Source organism: Carlito syrichta, unplaced genomic scaffold (assembly GCF_000164805.1).
Source record: "Carlito syrichta isolate Samal-C Ts95f unplaced genomic scaffold, Tarsius_syrichta-2.0.1 Scaffold99436, whole genome shotgun sequence".
Classification (NCBI taxonomy): domain Eukaryota; kingdom Metazoa; phylum Chordata; class Mammalia; order Primates; family Tarsiidae; genus Carlito; species Carlito syrichta.
Genome location: NW_007043532.1, coordinates 10,343 through 28,473, shown reverse-complemented (window position 1 = coordinate 28,473; position 18,131 = coordinate 10,343). Strand labels below are relative to the sequence as shown.

The 18,131-nt window shown below is 39.2% G+C and overlaps 2 pseudogenes; one reads left to right on the top strand and one right to left on the bottom strand.

The window, feature by feature from the left end:
* LOC103266232 overlaps positions 1-1,438 on the top strand; it is a 3,248-nt pseudogene extending 1,810 nt beyond the window's left edge.
* A 10,623-nt stretch (positions 1,439-12,061) lies between these two features.
* LOC103266221 lies at positions 12,062-12,362 on the bottom strand (annotated as a pseudogene).
* Between the last annotated feature and the right edge of the window lie 5,769 nt (positions 12,363-18,131).

The window sequence follows — 18,131 nt, the reverse complement described above, 5'->3', positions numbered from 1 at the left end:
GCCTCCCAAAGGCGCGGGATTACAGGCTGAGCCACCGAGCTCAGCTAGCTTTTTTTTTTTGAGTCGGAGTCTTACTCTGTTGCCCCAGCTGGAGTGCAGTGGCATGCTCACGGCCTCTACAGCCTTGACCTGTTGGGTTCAGGCGATCCTTCTGCTTCAGCCTTCCAAGTAGCTGGAACTAAAATGCGAGCCACCACGCCTGGCTAATTTTTTGTTTTAATTGTAGAGACGAGGTCTCACCAAGTTGCCCAGGCTGGTATTGAACCCCTGGTCTTAGGCAGTCCTCCTACCTTGGCTCCCAAAGTGCTGGGAGTACAGGTTTGAGCTATTGCGCCCGGCCCAATAAACTTTTTTTTAAAAAATCATCTTTAGAGCCGGGCTCGGTGGCTCAGCCTGTAATCCCGTGCCTTTGGGAGGCTGAGGTGAGTGGACTGCGTGAGCCCGCAGGTTCGAGACCCGCCTGGGCAGCAAGACCTCATCTCTACAATAAATCAAAAAATCAGCCGGGCGTGGTAGCGCATGCCTGTAATTCCGGCTACTTGGAAGGCTGAGGCGGAAGGATGGCCGGAGCCCAGCAGGTCGAGGCTGCGGTGGCCGGAAGCGGCCACTGCACTCCAGTCTGGGCGACAGAGTGAGACTCCAACTCAAAAAAAAGAAAAAAAAAATCATCTTTAGTGCTGCTTGTGTGCTTGTTTGGTGCAGACCTGGTACCTCTTTTGTGAAGCGGCTGCTGAGGAGACTCTGGAGCTCGCCGTGGCCGACAAAAAGCCCAAGGAAGGAGTCAAGACAGAACAACGATCATATTAATTTGAAGGTGGTGGGGCAGGATGGATCTGTGGTGCAGTTTAAGATTAAGAGGCATACACCACTTAGTAAACTAATGAAAGCCTATTGTGAACGACAGGGTTTGTCAATGAGGCAGATCAGATTCCGATTTGGCAGGCAGCCAATCGATGAAACAGACACACCTGCACAGTTGGAAATGGAGGATGAAGATACAATTGATGTGTTCCAACGGCAGACAGGAGGTGTCTACTAAAAAGGGAACCTGCTTCTTTACTCCAGAACTCTGTTCTTACAGGCCAAGATTACATTCTCAATTAGAAAACTGCAATTTGGTTCCACCACATCCTGACTACTACAGTCTAGTTTTCTTTATTCTTTCATTTCCCCTTCCCCATTCCTTTATTGTACATAAACGAACTGATGTATGTGCACACGCATATTGCAATTTTTTTTTTAACTAAATGGTCAATGGTATGTTTTGATTGACATCAAGTGGAGATGGGATGGGAACAAATACTGGTTCTGTGAAAATACCCCCTTTCTCCTTTAGTGGCATGCTCATTCAGCTCTTATCTTTATATTACAGTAAGTTATTTTGCTCTCACTGTTTTAACAAAAAGACAACAACACACAAAAAATACTTGCATACCTTGTTCAATTGGAGAATTTTAATGTTTTTCATGTATCGTTATAAAACCAATGACGATTTTATAACTTTTTTGTATGTAGCTGTTACATGTAGGACAATCTGTCTTTAAGTAGGGATAAATTACTCTTAGGGATTAAAAAAAAAAGAATCCTAGATAGTTTTCCTTTCAAGTCAAGCGTTTTGTTGTTTAAACAAACTTCTTGTCTAAAATGAAAAAAAAAAAATCATCTTTAATGTCCCCATTCCTGAGACTGCATGACGAATGATGCTTGATTAAATGCCAGGAATTAAATCCCTTGTGGGAGAGACAACCCTGTAAATACTACAGCATCCCTGCTTTCTTTCCGTGCTGCCATAAGGATGTGTATGAAGTCCTGGCTGATGCTCTTAAGAGTATTACAAAGAGCCGAGAAGAGAGACAAAGGACAGGTTCTTATTTGGCTGTGCTCCTAAGTCACCAACCGGTTTCTAACTGTTGCTGGAGGATAACTGCATTGGCAAATTTGAAATCATGAATGATCTCAGAGCTGAGAAAATTGTGAAACTCAGAAGTAGGTTATACAAGTGTGGAGTGATCAGCCCCAAATTTGACGTGCAACTTAAAGATCTAGAAAAATAAATGAATAATCTGCTCCCATCCCAGTAGTTTGATTTCACTGTACTGACGACCTTAACTGGCATCATGGACCACATAAAAGCAAGACAAAAACAAGAGGGAAAATTCTGGGAGTCTTTTTCTAGGAATGTAATACAGACTTACAAATAAAAAGCCTCAATGGAAAAAAAAAGTACAGTATGTATAATGGAAGGATTAAAGAAATGCCCTGTGAGAAATATTGAGCAAAATAAATTATAACATAAAATAAATTTTGTTAATGATTGGCATCACACTCTGTTGTGCAGGCTGGAGTGCAGTGAGTTGACCACGGCTCACTGCAACCTCTACTTCCTGGGCTCAGGTGATCCTTTTGCCTCAGTTTCCTGAATAGCTGGGACTACAGGCCCGTGCCACCACACTCAGATAATTGACTTTTTGTAGAGATGAGGTATTACTATGTTTCCCAAGAGGGTCTCGAACTCCTGGGCTCAAGTGATCCTCCCACCTCAGCCTCCCAAAATGCTGTGGTTATAGGTATGAGCCATGCACCCAGCCAACTTTTTCTTAATATCTAAGACCTTCTCATTTGTTTGTCTTGTGGATTCCATGTATTATCTGATGTTATTATTTTGTATCCAGACACCATTGTCTTTTAATACTTTTTTGCTCACATTTTGGTATAAGATTCCCTCATTTTTCTCAAATGTGTGTCCTTTTGTAGACACATTTTGCCCATTGAAGTCATTGTAAACTCCCATGTTTCCAATTTTGTGCTCCAAGAATTAATGGTTGTAGAGCATGTTTGGACTGCAAGAGTTCCCCCAGCTTGACCCTTTAGGCCCTACTTGAATCACTATGGTAAATCTTGATGAATGGAGCACCATGTTGCACTGATGCATTTCTAAAACTTTCTGTTTCCTCATTACAACTTAGTCAAGCAAAGGAAAACTAGTGGGCCAGATACTCTATCTTATAATCACCTGATTTTAAATATATATTTTTCAGAAGACCTTGTTACAGGGTTAAAAAGTAGAATTGGTTGCATTTGAGTGAAGAAAAGTCATAGTAACGAATGTGGCTTGTTTAGTAAAATGTAATCAATTCTTTCCATCGAATGCATCATACTATTGTGTGTGTGTGTGTGTGTGTGTGTGTGTGTGTGTGTGTGTGTGTGTGTATGTGTGTTTGCATGTGTGTGAATTGTCAAATAACAAACCACTGCTACTTCCTTACATCTGAGGTGTGATGGTACACCTATCATTATTATTATTATTTGAGTCAAGTTCTCACTACTCTGTCATCCAGATTGGAGGGCAGTGTCACAATCACAGCTCGCTATATCCTCGACCTCCTGGACTCAGGCGATCCTTCTGCCTCAGCCTCCCAAGTAGCTGGGACTACCAGTGCATGCCTCCATGTCTGGTTAATTTTGGTTTTTTGTAGAGATGACGTCTTGCCAAGTTGCCCAGGCTGGTCTCGAACTCCCGGGCTCAAATGATCCTCCGGTCTTGGCCTCTCAAAGTGCCGGGATTACAGGCGTGAGCCACCGCACCCAGTCCTCACCTATTCTTGTGATCAATTTGAAGATGCAGGCCGGGCGCAGTGGCTCAGCCTGTAATCCCAGCACTTTGGGAGACCGAGGCAAGAGGATTGCCTGAGTTTGGAGGTTTGAGACCAGCCCAGGCAACTTGGTGAGACCTCGTCTCTACAATAAATCACAAAAATTAGACAGGCATGGTGGCATGCGTCTGTAGTTCCAGCTACTTGGAAGGTTGAGGCAGAAGGATCACCTGAGCCCAGCAGGTTGAGGCTGCAGTGGCCATGAGTGTGCCACTGCACTCCAGCCTGGGTGGCGACAAAGTGAGACTCCAACTCAAAAAAAAAACCAAAAAAAGATGCAAGTTCACCTATATACACATTTATGCAAAAAACAATTATTGAGTATTTACTGTATGTAAGGCATCTTTTGGTACAAGGGACATACAGAGTTATCTAGCCCCCAAGGTGGTAGCAAGGTTTAAATGAATTAAGATAGGTATTTATGTGAAGGTTGCTTTATAAACTATGAAGTACAAGCAAAGATTCTAGCATTGTTGCAAAAACAAAATCAATTCATCTTTTCCTATTGCTTCTTGGACACAGGTGGAACCTTTTCAGTTTTGCACTTTTACAAGCCCTGAGCGTACGGGAGAGTGGTACATCTGGCTTTGACTTGGTTCACATTGTCAGATCTCAGAAACTGTGAGGACTATGACCGTGACAGCATCATCCATCTTGTTATTTGTAAACTCAGTTACAACTTTACTCCAATTTGGGTATTGGAGGAAGCTGAGATTAGTTTTGCCTTTTGAGTCATGCAGACATTGGGTGTCTTAAATTTCATCCTCACTGATTTCCTTTGCAAAATGCCCGTGAATGTCAGGTGTGGGCAGAGAAACCATGGTAAGACTCGCTCCTCTTACAAAGCAAAGTGGAGTGTTACTGTCACAACAAATGCAGCTTTTCTTTTCCTGTAGTTTTCATAAATGCCCAGGTGCATAAGCAAATGTTCTAGAACTGTCTGTGACCTGATCAAGGTTGCAATAACTTCTATATTTTTTATTGTAAGGTTTCTTTTATTTTCTTCCCTAAATTCTGTTATCTGGCCTATCCAGAAAAGATGCTTATTCTCAAAGTATGGAAAAGTAAGGCTCCGTATATGGAAATCAGTGACAACTCCACTTGTTTGGGCTTTGTTCACAATATAGGAATTGCACACCTTGGTTATGGTCTGTTAGTTGCTCTGAAGTCTGTGCTACAAATTAATAATGACCTCAATTGTACTTGGCATTGAAAACAGAAGAGTAACACACATTTTATTCCACAGAGTAGTTCCAGCTGGTACTGAGTGGAGCAGCCTGACTTTTAAACAGTGTTCACTGCAAGTGCCATCTGACATCACTTCTCGATTGTACAAGGTTAATTGCCAATTTGTTTTTAAATATTATGAAAAAGCATTGGCTTAGTTGTAGAAAACTTCATCTTGGAGAATTTTACTCTCTTAGGAATGAATAATTAATGTCCTATGAAGTCACATGCCTGAAAGAGAATTCGAAAGTTCACCATGACCATCCTTTTTCTCCTAAGTGTATCCTATTTTTAAAAATTCCTGGAAACCCCTCCATGTTAAAAAAAGAAACAAAGATTTAAAAGCAAACATGCTGAAAAAGTATTTACAGGAAGTATGATAAACAAAAGATGGCTATTTTTGTTATGTAAGAGCTTTATAAAAATTTGTAAGAAAACCATTAAGAATACATTAGATAAATGGAGAAAGAATATGCATAAACATTTCACAAAAGAGAAAGTTCAATTAATAAACATGAAAAATCAGTCAATCTCAGAAGCATCACAGGCATATAATAACTAACAGATGCTTTTTCTGTGTTTGTTTTTTTACTGATCAAATTAGCATAGACTTGTGATTATAATATGGTGACAGTATGGTGAAATAAGTACTGTCTTACATCACTCGTGGATGCATAAATTGATAAGATTCTTTTGCAAAGTACGTTGGGAGGCTTTTTTTTTTTTTTTGAGTTGGAGTCTCACCCTGTGGCCCAGGCTGGAGAACAGTGGCAAGCTCACGGCCATCACAGCGTTGAACTGCTGAGCTCAGGCGATCTTTCCACCTCAGCCTTCCAAGTAGCCGGAACTACAGGTGCATGCTACTATACCCAGCTAATTTTTTGATTTTATTGTAGAGACAAGGTCTCGCCAAGTTGCCCAGGTGGGTCTCGAACCCGCGGGCTCAGGCAATCCACTCACCTCAGCCTCCCAAAGGCGAGGGATTACAGGCTGAGCCACTGAGCCTGGCTTATTAAGATTCTTAAAATAATCTGTTTTCAGTAATAGCTGTTTTAGGAATCTATTACAATTGTATAATGTTACCTAACACATATAATGTACAGATATGTGAATCTCATAGCAAAAAAATTGGAACCAAAATTAACATATTCAACAATGGGAAATGGATACACAAACTGTGGTGTGTTCAATATTAAGTTATCATTGAATAACGTAATGTTAAATTGCAAGGGCTTTCACAAAAGGACAAAGGTATACATGAAGTACCTAGAGTAGCCAAATTCACAGAGATAGAAAATGAATGGTGGTTGCCAGGGACTGGGGGAACAGGTAATGGTGAGTTATTGTTTAATGAATAGAGAGTTTCAGTCTGGGAAGATGGAAAAGCTCTGGAGATGGATAATGTTCATGGTTGCACAACAATGTGTGTGCTTGATGTCATGGAATTGTACACCTAAGGAAAAGTTAAAGGGTAAATTACATGTCATGTATATTTTACCACAATAAAAAAATTGCCCAAGTCTTTATATTGGCATAAGTAATGCATGTTATATATTATATGCTTTTAGATTTAAAAAGCAGTGTACATGCTCTGTGAAAAACACTGACAAGAGAATGAGAAGACAAGTCACAGACTGGGAGAAAATATTTGCAACAGCCATATCAGATAAAAGTCTATTATCCAAAATATACAAATAACTCTTAAAATTCAACAATAAGAGAGCAAACAACCCAATTAGAAAATAGGCAAAAGTATGAGGTGAGGTGGCATTCATCTTAGGTGGTCCTATAATACCAGCAACACTGGAGGCTAAGGTGGGAGCACTGGTTGAGCCCAGGAGTTTGAGGCTGCCGAGACCCTGTTTCGTTTAAAAAAGATGTATATATGCAAAAGATCTGAACAAATACCTTACCAAAGAATATGTACAACATTTATCTGTTTATATAATGATCTTCTAGAGTAGCTGGGACTACAGGTGGGATCTACTACCCTCTGTTTCTCTCATTCTCCCTCCTTCCCTCTTTCCCTTTCTCTCTCCCTCTTTCTCATATATTTCCATACTGATGGGAAAATGCAATAACTCACAGCAAAAAATATGAATAGTGATTATGTTAGGGGATTGTGTTCGGTGAGCTTTTCCTTTTCTAAATATTCTCTGAAATGCATGTATTAAATTTACTGTTGAGGATGAGGATAATTTAGTGAACTTCTGTCAGTTCTATGGTCCCATTTTCTCTGAATAGAAGTAACTACTTTTAGTGGTCATAATTCCCAGTGGTCTAAGAGTCTTTTTTAAAGTCATAAGTAGTTTTTCATGCATTAGGGTTCACACAAGTATGACAATGAATAGCTGGTTGAATCATTCAAAATAAATTGCTATTGTCTCTAAAGAAATTTTTCTGTGGGAATATAAACTTTTAATTTAAAAGAATAAATGAGTAAGACTTCCAGTTGAATATGGCTGATTGAACACATACATTTTATATCTGCTTCCTCCCGGAATTTTAATTAAACAATAATAAAGCTTTCATACAAGATGTAAACTCTTCCAGACAGGAGAGGCACCACCACCACCACCAAAAGCAGATGGATAGGGAGACTGACCTGGGCAAACTGGAGAGAGAGGAAAAAACAAGAAGCTCCCTGATTTACATGTGAGAGTCCCTGAAAGACTCTGGAATGGTAGGAAATCGTTATCTCTGGGTGAGGGGGTAATGGTGAGGCGAGGAAATAGGAGGATTGATTGTAACTTATTAAGAATCGGAACCCAGTTCTAACCATAAGGAAACAATCAGGCAAATTCACATTTCGAGACATTCTGCAAAACAAAACGGTCAGGGACACCTTTTTAACAAGCAGGTTTGCTGTGATATGATTCATATATCATACCATTTGCCCATTTAAATTGTACAATTTATTTATGATATATTCTCTATATGTGTAATCATCACCATAGTCAATTCTAGAACATTTGTATCACAGGCTTAGATTCTTAAAAATTGTCACTGTCATGTAAATAAAGAAAGATGGGGAAAAGTCTAGATTAAAGGGAGTGAGATTAAAGAGGCATAAAAGCTAAATGAAATACGTGATTCCTTATTAGATCCTGGTTAAAAAAGAAACAGTTATCCAGCCTGGGCAACATAAAGAGACCATGTCTCTACAAAAAATCAAAAAATTAGCCAGGTGCCTGTAGTCCCAGCAACTCAGGAGTGGCGTGTGTCTGTAGTCCCAGCTACTCGGGAGGCTGAGGCAGAAGGATCCCGAGCCCAGGAGGTTGAGGCTGTGATGAACTGTGACCATGCCACTGCACTCCTGCCTGGGTGACAGAGTGAGACTCCAACTGAAACAAACAAACAAACAAACAAAAAACTAGAGAGGGCACTATTTGGACAACTGGGAAAATTTGAATCTGGTTCGCACATTAGATGGTAGTGATTTCTTGAGTTTGATATTCATATTATGATTTTATACAGAAGATTGATCTTATTTTAGGAGATAATTGCTGAAATATTTAGAGAAGTGGCAGACATTCTCAAATGGTTTAGCAAAATAATTTATATATTTTCTCAAATATATAATTTATATACTTTCTCAAGCACTAACTATAGATTGTGCACCAAAAAAGGGGAGGGGAGTAAAGCAAGAAGAGAAAGACTGGGATCTGGGAAACAGAGGGTATAACATGGGTGAAAGAGAACAGAATCCCAAGATGGTGGTGAAGAGAGGTCCCAAAGTAACAGGTGTGCAGCAGCCCTAGAAAGCAATCAGCCTGGGCCAGAGGCTTGCAGGGAGATTACTTCAAGAAGAAAAATACTGGTAAAATAGATTACACATTTGAATGCATCAAGAGAAGATTTACACAAGAGAGGAGGAATTTCCAGTTGAATCAGTGATACATGCCTAAAAATCCAAGTAAATGAAGAGCAAGACACATGAACTCCAGGTAAAACAAAAAGTTACGGAGGAAAGGAGCTGTAATAGTGTACCACACATCTTAGTACTTAATAGTGTTTTCACAGTTATACTGATAAAATATGGAATGTTGATCTATGCACAATCCCAGTATATGCTCATTAGAGAGATGGTGAAAGAAGCAGTGTGTGTGTGTGTATGTGTGTTGGAAATTTTGTGAAGGGAAATTCCACAAAAAAATGGAAAAAGTATTAAAAGAAGTTTGTGGTGGGAAATGGAAGTGGAAAGAGAGCTCCTCTCTAGTGAAATAAACCTTGTAAAACGATTTGATTCTTTTTTTGTGTGTGTGTTGGAGTCTCACTCTGTCGCCCAGACTGGAGTGCAGTGGCCACTCCCAGCCACCGCAGCCTCGACCTGCTGGCCTCCAGCAATCCTTCCGCCTCAGCCTTCCGAGTAGCCGGAATTACAGGCGCACGCTACCACGCCCGGCTGATTTTTTGATTTATTGTAGAGATGAGGTCTCGCCTGCCCAGGCAGGTCTCAAACCCGTGGGCTCAGGCAATCCACTCACCTCAACCTCCCAAAGGCGCGGGATTACAGGCTGAGCCACCGAGCCCGGTTCAACAATTTGATTCTTTAAGTCATATACAAAAGGGGAACCCCCCAAAACCAGGAATCTTTAAATAAAAAATTGCGTATCTATTCTTACATGTTTAAAATTCGGTCACCTCCAAATTACTTTTCATTTGATGCAATACACCTATCAAGACACTATTCCACTGCTCAAAACAGTTTTTTTTTCTTGCTTTTTAAAAATTTATTAAAAAAAATTTTTATTTTAAAGATGTGGGGTCCAATTCAGGGTTAGGTATACAAACATTGATTATGCAGGTACCCTTGTTGTTAAGATGTGTTCCTCCCTCGCCTAGCAGTTTCCCTCAACTGCCAATTCCACCCCTCTCTCCATCCCCTGGCAGTTTCCCACTACTGCCAATCCCTGTCTTGTAGAACTATGATAATTGTTCAAGGTCCACTTATGAGGGAGAACACGTGGTACTCTGATCTTTGTTTCTGTGATAGATCACTGAGTGTGATTGACTGTAAATTCATTCAAGTTGCTGCAAAGTCCATATGTTTGTCCTTCTTTATGGCTGCATAATATTCCATTGTGTATATGTGCCACATTTTAAAAATCTAGTCCAGTTTCGATGGGTAGCATGGTTGGTCCCATGGAGGAACTCAAATCATTCTACAAAAAAGATACCTGCACACGAATGCTTGTTGCAGCTCTACTCACAATATCAAAACAGTTTCTGGACTCATCGATTTTGATGCTTTTATTGCTTCTGCCATTTTTTGTTTCATTTCTTCCACATCGGCAAAACATTTCTCTTTGAGGACTTTTTTCATCCACAGAAACAACAACAAAAAAGGCACTCAGGGAGAGATTGGGTGAATAAAGAGGGTGGGGTATGGGGGTTAAGTTGTTTTTGGTCAAAAACTGCTGAACACTCAGTGTGATGTGGGCAGGTGCATTGTAAATCATCTATTACAAAATGTGCAAACATATTCAAAGACTCTCCAAAAAATTCACGGAAGCTGAAATTAGCCTCTAATAACAACACTAGCTGGTACACAGATGCCAGTGGGTTCCAAGAATACTTCCCTAGCGGGGGAAGCCTGCCCTCCAAAAGATAATTCTGTTTATTTGGGGGGGGGGGTACCCCCTCGTACATGCTAAACTCTTCAACAACAACAACAAAAGAATAAGAAACAAAAGAGGATATATTATGCAGTGTGACTTAATGAAAAGAGCCCTGGGTCTTGTAACTAGTGATCTGAAGTCTAACCCTGACTCTACCAAAGCTTTACTATCCATGTGACCCTGAACAAGTCATTTACATTTTTGGAAATAGAGGTACTTATCTGATAAAGTAAACTTGATAATGTTTAAGAAACTTTCCAGCTTCAAACTAAATAATATCATAATAAAGTACTTACTGAATATACATTTAATTGAAGAATTAAGCATTTTACAAATAAGACAAGCATTTGTTTCTATCAGGCTTGTGTTTAATGCTTATCATCTGTGTTATGTGTTAAAATTATTGTTTTTATTAGTATTTATTTTAATAAATTAGTAAAAATATCTTCTAATGAACTGAGTTGTATACTCCCTCCCCTATTCATATGTTTAAGCCCTGACCCACAATGTGATGGTATTTGCAGATGGAGCCTGTGAGTGGTAGTTAGGTTTAGGCTAGGTAAGGAAGGCAAAGCCCCCGTCATGGGATTAATGTCCTTATAAGAAGAGGAAGAGATACCAGACCTTACTCTCTCTGCACACAAAGAAGAGTTCATGTGAGCAAACAGTAAGATGGTGATTACCCACAAGCCAAGAGAAGAGGCCTCAGAATGAAATAAACCTTATCAATACCTTGATCTTGGACTTCCCAGCCTCCAGAGCTGGGAGAAATAAATGCCCCTCAGTCTATGGTATTTTGTTATGGCAGCCTGAGTAGATTAAGACACAGACTTTGAATCTAGATCTTCCCCCAAATATCTTGCCAGTTCTGATAGGATCTCTGCTATAGCCTTTTGTATCTTATTTATCATGTCAATATCCAGAAATAATAAAAACTATATAATTCTACAAAAATGTTGTTTCAAAGTTCCTGTCTCAGAGTTAATTGTGATTTTATTGAAAAATAAGCAACCGCCAAATTACTTTGGTAAATATTCATTCATTTATTTATTTATTTAGAGTTGGCCTTTCACGCTGTCGCCCAGACTGGAGTGCAGTGGCATGCTCCCGGCCATCACAGCCTTGACCTGTTGGGCTCCAGCGATCCTTTGCCTCAGCCTTCCAAGTAGCTGGAGCTACAGGTTCGTGCTACCACACCTGGCTAATTTTGTATTTATTGTGGAGACGAGGTCTCGCCAAGTTGTCCGGGCGGGTCTTGAACTCACGGGCTCAGGCAATCCACTCGCCTCGCTTGACCTCCCAAGGCACTGGGATTACAGGCTGAGTCACCGAGCCTGGCTGGTAAATATTCTTTATGAAAGAAGAATTTTGACATGACTGGAAAAACAAATTTATTGATTTTAGCATTGTTTCCTGTTTTAACATTTAAATTACAATGCATAATTTTTTGTTCTTGCTGGAAATAATAGATCAAATAGAAAGTTTTTTTTTCCTCTCAGTTATATTAACTGTATTTAGTAGGCAGGCATAGTCTCAGAAACCTTTCTCTTCATCAGATGCTCACAAAACTTTTGGTTTTTGAACTTGAACATGGAGATTTACTCCATCAATAATATGATTTTCCTGCTGTAGTGCATTCTGAAGTTCTTCTTCTGAAGAAAACTGAATCCAACCCATTCCTAGTGTGAAAGCCAGTCTCTTTGTCAAAGAGTATGATGCACTTTCGTATATGGCCAAACTGTGCAAAGTGTTCTCTCAGCTCACTCGACGCCACAGTCCAAGGAATTTTTCTAACAAAAACAACGTACTGATTAACATTTGCTTGCAGCTCAACAGCTCCTCTCCCTGCCAAGGACACCATCTTTAAATTCTTTTTTTTTTTTAGACAGGGTTTCACTCTGTTGCCCAGGCTGGAGTGCAGTAGCACAATCATAGCTCACCACAGCCTCGAACTCTTGGGCTCAAGTGATTCTCCTGGCTCAGTCTCTTGAGTAGCTAGGACTACAAGCGTGTGCCATCATGCTCATTTTTCTATTTGTTGTAGAGATGGGGTCTTGCTTTGTTGTCTTGAATTCCTGGCCTCAAGTGATCCTCCCACCTTGGTCTCACAAAGCTGTAAGCCACTGTGTCCGACTGAAACAATTTTAACATTAAAATGAATTAAAAGGAGATGTTAAAAAAGAGTTATCTAAGAATTATGTTCTTCAGTAAACTCTGGTTGAAATAGAGTATATTCCTTTAAAAATATACAAATAAACTTTCCTTAATTGATATTACTTTTTAAAATTATTGAAAAGAACATTGAGTAAAAAAAATTTTTTTTAAGGTAAAGGCTACTTTTGGAAAGAACAAAGCTGGAGGCATCACATTACCTGACTTCAATTTATACTATAAGGCTGTAGCAACTAAAACAGCTTGGTACTGGTACAAGAGTAGACACGTGGACCATGGGACAGAATAGAAAATCCAGAAATAACCTCAAATACCTACAACCAACTGGTCTTTGACAAAGCAAACTAAAACATACACTGGAAAAAGGATACCCTATTCAATAAATGGTTCTGGGAAAACTGAAGAGGTACATGCAGAAAAATGAAATTTGATCCCTGTCTTTCCCCGTACACAAAAATTAACTCGAGATAGATTAAAGACTTTAAAACCATAAAAATCCTAGAAGAAAACAGGAAACACTCTTCTGGACATTGGGCTAGGCAAAGAATTTACGGTTAAAACCTCAAAAGCAAATGCAACAAAAACAAAAACAAACATGTGGGACTTAATTAAACTAAAAAGTTTCTGCACAGCAAGATAAATAATCAATAGAGCAAATAGGCAACCTACAGAATGGTAGGAGATATTCACAAACTATACATCTGACAAAGGACTAATATCCAGAATCTACAAAGAACTCAAACGAACTGGCAAGATAAAAAGCAAATAACCCCATTAAAAAGTGGACAAACGACACGAACAGACATCTCTCAAAAGAAGATATACAAATAGCCAACAAACATATGAAAAAATTCTCAACATCACTAATTATCAGGGAAATGTAAATTAAAATCACAGTGAGATACCATCTTATACCAGTCAGAATGGCTATTATTAAAATATAAAAAACAATAGATACTACTGTGGATGAGGAGAAAAGGGAACACTTACACACTGTTGGTGGGAGTGTAAAATAGTATAAACTCTATGGAAATCGGTTTGGAGATTTCTCAAGCAACTAAAAGTAGATCTACCACTTGACCCAACAATCCCACTACTAGGTATTTACCCAAAGGTAAATACAGAGGTCATTAAATAACAAAGGACCTGCACCAGCATGTTCATTGCAGCACAATACACAATTGAAAAGATGTGGAATCAACCTAAATACCCATCAACTGATCAGTGGATAATGAAAATGTGGTATATATACACTATGGAAAACTATCCATCTATTAAAAAGAATGGAATAATGTCTTTTGCAGCAACATGGATGGAATTGGAGAACATCATCCTAAGTGAACTAACTCACAAACAGACTCAACACTGCATATTCTCACTTATCAGTAGGAGTTAAACTAAGGATCTGCAAAGGCACAGAGAATGGTATGATGGACACTAGAGACTCAGATGGGAGCGGAGGGAAGCGGTGGAGGAACAGAAAAATCACCCATCAGGTACAGAGTGCACAGGTGGTGGGGGTGGGTACACTTAAAGGCTAGACCAAAACTATTTGTACACCTCAAAGTTATTGAAATAAAAATAAAATAAATAAAAATAATTTTGAACTTAAAAGTCATCTTCAAATTTTTTAAAACCCGAGGACGTAAGTGAATGTAATGTCTCTTTCTCACAGGAACTAAACCGATTTGTAATGTTTCTATTAAACAATTCTAAATATAATTTTTGAGGATTCAATTGAAATGCTTTCATTTGAGGATTTTCTATATGATGCTAATAAAGCTATTTTTTGGTTTGTTTTTAGAATAAGCAGATCTTTAATTAAAGCTGAGAAATAAAAATGAATGTCATTGGAGTACTTAGGTTTTGCCATATTTATTTTTAGTCATTGTGACATTTTCCTTTTTTGTGTGTGTGATCAGTGACATTGTGTCTTATTGGATTTTAAGAAAAGAAAATATTCTTAAAATGGGGACTATAAATCAATAAGTATAGGCAGAACTCATTTTTTAGCACTGGATCTGAAATTATATATATGAATAAAAATACAGGGCTGGAAATATGTCTGCAAATACAAAATACTTAGGAGGAAAGAACTGGAAAGACAAAGACTATAAAAGCACTTTATGGATTTTTTTTTAGTATGATTATGATTGCTTTAAAATGTGAATTGGCGTAACTTAAACATTTAAATTTCTAACCTAAGACATTTGCTGAACTGGAAATCAGACCATACTAGGCCTAGGTGGGACTGAAATGCCCTAGAGAGCATGCAGATAGAACCCTGGAGATGAGGGGCAAGGCAGATGTTTTGCATAATGTCAGTCTTGGTTTGTTGTGGCCATCTGACTCTGTGTTTAGTACAGTAGAAACAAAATGGTGTGTTTTAGCATTTCTTTTTGAGTTGGGAAACCAAATCAAAACCCATGTGACCCTCCTAGCTACTGTTTGCCTCAAGACACTGGGATCCTGAGCTTGTCTCTCCACAGCTTTGAGATCACGCTCATTTTCTTGATATTTTTCACAAGTAAAAAAATGATAGGAGCGGTTTGAAATTTTAAAAGATGTAGCACCAACAAGGGAGGAGCTGCCACAATAGCTCCTGTAGGAAAAGGCTCTATTACACATCAGAAAAAGCACACTTAAGACAAAAGGTGCTCAGACAGAGCTTATGAGAAAAGCTCCAGCTGTGATTTGATTTTTACTCATGTCAGAGGAGCCTTAGGAATATGAAGAACATGGGAATTGTTTTAGTAAGACTTGCCTCTTTGTTAAGGTTTCCAGAGTCAAGGGAGGGGGTGGAAGGAGAACTCATAAAAGACCATAAATTACCAGATTCTGCAACCATTTAGCTCTACAAATACAGTTAGTACCTAGTTGTGAATTGTGAAGTCCTAAAGAATGCTTTTTGTGGATGGGGTGAGTGTGGGAGTGGAGTAAACACTTTGTATTGAAGAAGAACATTTATACAGAGAATTACACAAATAAGCCAGCTTGATGCACTTTTACAAATTGAACATACTTCATAACTACTACCTAGATCAATCTATAAAACATGACCAGCACTCCACCAGTCCCCTTTTGTCCCCTTCCAGTTATTATTCATACCTACAAAGCACAGTCACTATTTTGACTTCTGTCACCATCAGTTAACTTTTGATGATTTTGTTCTTTATAGAAATGCAGTCATACAGTATGTATTTTATTTTTTATTTTTTATTTTTGAGTTAGAATCTCACTTCGTTGCCCAGACTGGAATGCAGTGGCACACTCATGGCCACCCCAGTGTTGACCTGCTGGGCTCAGGCGATCCTTCTGCCTCAGCCTTCCAAGTAGCCGGAATTACAGGCACGCTGCCACGCCTGGTTAATTTTTTTGATTTATTGTAGAGATGAGGTCTCGCCAAGTTGCCCAGGCTGGTCTCGGACACGTAGGCTCAGGCAATCCTCTCACCTCAACCTCCCAAAGTGCTGGGATTACAGGCTTGAGCCACCGTGCCTGGCCGTATGTACTCTATTATACTTGAGTTTGCTTATCCTGATAGATATGGAATTCATCTCTATTTTTTGCATGTATAGCTGTAGTTTGTGCTTTTTGTTTACTATAGCATATTCTATTATTCCACTGAATATATTAAAGTTTGTCTGTCCTTTCTACTGTTGAAGAACATTTGATTTGTTTCTAGTTTTGGGCTATTATGAGTAATGCTGCCATCAACCTCTTTACATATGTCTTTTGGTGCAAGCATATGAATTGCAAGTGTTGAACTGATGGAAAATAGGGTATGTGAATGTTCTACTTTAATAAATACCGCCAAACAGTTTCCCCAAATTGTACTTCTTTACACTTCTATTAGCAACATATAAAAGTTCCTGCTGATTCATACCGTCTCCAGCACTTGGCATCATCAGCTTTTAAAAATTCAACCGTTCTAGTGAATGTGCAGAGGTCTCTTGTAGAGGTTTATTTTGATATGCTTATTGTTCATTTGGATATTTTTAATAAAGTGATTGTACAATTCTTTTGGCTATGTTTTTGGTTTTGTTTGTCATGTTCTTTGTTTGTTTGTTTGTTTGTTTTTGAGTTGGAGTCTCACTCTGTCGCCCAGACTGGAGTGCAGTGGCCGCTCCCGGCCACCGCAGCCTCCACCTGCTGGGCTCCGGCGATCCTTCCGCCTCAGCCTTCCGAGTAGCCGGAATTACAGGCATGCACTACCATGCCTGGCTGATTTTTTGACTTATTGTAGAGATGAGGTCTCGCTGCCCAGGCGGGTTTCGAACTCGCGGGCTCAGGCAATCCACTCACCTCAGCCTCCCAAAGGCGCGGGATTACAGGCTGAGCCACTGAGCCCGGCTGTCTTGTTCTTATAATAGGAGTAGCTGTGAGTTCTTTGTCAGATATGTGTGTTACAAATATAGCTATGTGTTGTTTAACAACAGGGATACGTTTTGAAAAATGTATTATTAGGCAATTTCTTCGTTGTGTGAACATCAGAGAGTGTATATACTTACACTAACCTAAATGACATCCTACTACACACCTAGGCTCTATGGTATAGCCTATTATTCCTAGGCTGCAAACCTGTATAGCATATTACTATACTGCATAATACAGGCAAGTGTAACACAATGACAAGTATTTGTGTATCTATCTACACATAGAAAAGGGAGAGGAAAAATGTGGTATTATAATCTGAAGGGACCAGTACCATATATGTACTCTGTCATTGGCCAAAATCATTATACAGTGCATGACTATATATTCTTCCACACTGTGGCTTATCTTTTCACCTTTTTAATGGTTCTTTTGATAAACAGGAGTTTAAAGTTTTAACAAAATCTAACTCATCAATGCTTTCCTTTATAGTTAGTGCTTTTTGTGTCCGGTTTAAGAAATCTTTGCCGATTCTCCATGATATGAAATTTCTCTGCAATGTTATCTTTCTGATCTAGAAGCTCCGTTATTGAGAATTCTCGTTTCAGCACCAACACATAAAGAGTTTGGAAGTCATCATTCCTGTTCTTAAAACAAAGACAAAAAATGAGCAAACTGAAAATCATTGACCTTTCTTGGATCTGTCAGAGAATTGAGGACAAGGGGCAAACTAGCACCCTAAAATCTGGAGTGACAGGTGAATACAGAAAATCGTAGCTGAGATCAGCTTACTAGGACCAGAAGGTGTTGAGCCCAAAACTGGTAAGAATACTTAAGGGGTAACTTTGACAAACTGTTGGACACTGAGTTTGGACCAGTTTGGAAATGAGAAACTTCTGAGGGTTGCAGACTTAGGGAGTCCCTTTTTGTGAGTTTTACCTCCAAGAATTCCACCAGATTCTCATGGTGAAAACCCAAGCAAAAATCTTCATGTTTCTGGCAGGGAGAAGGGAAAAAGCAACCGTGATGAAACACATCCAGAGTATTCTCCATAACCAAGGCCTACTCAGCAACAGAAAGTACT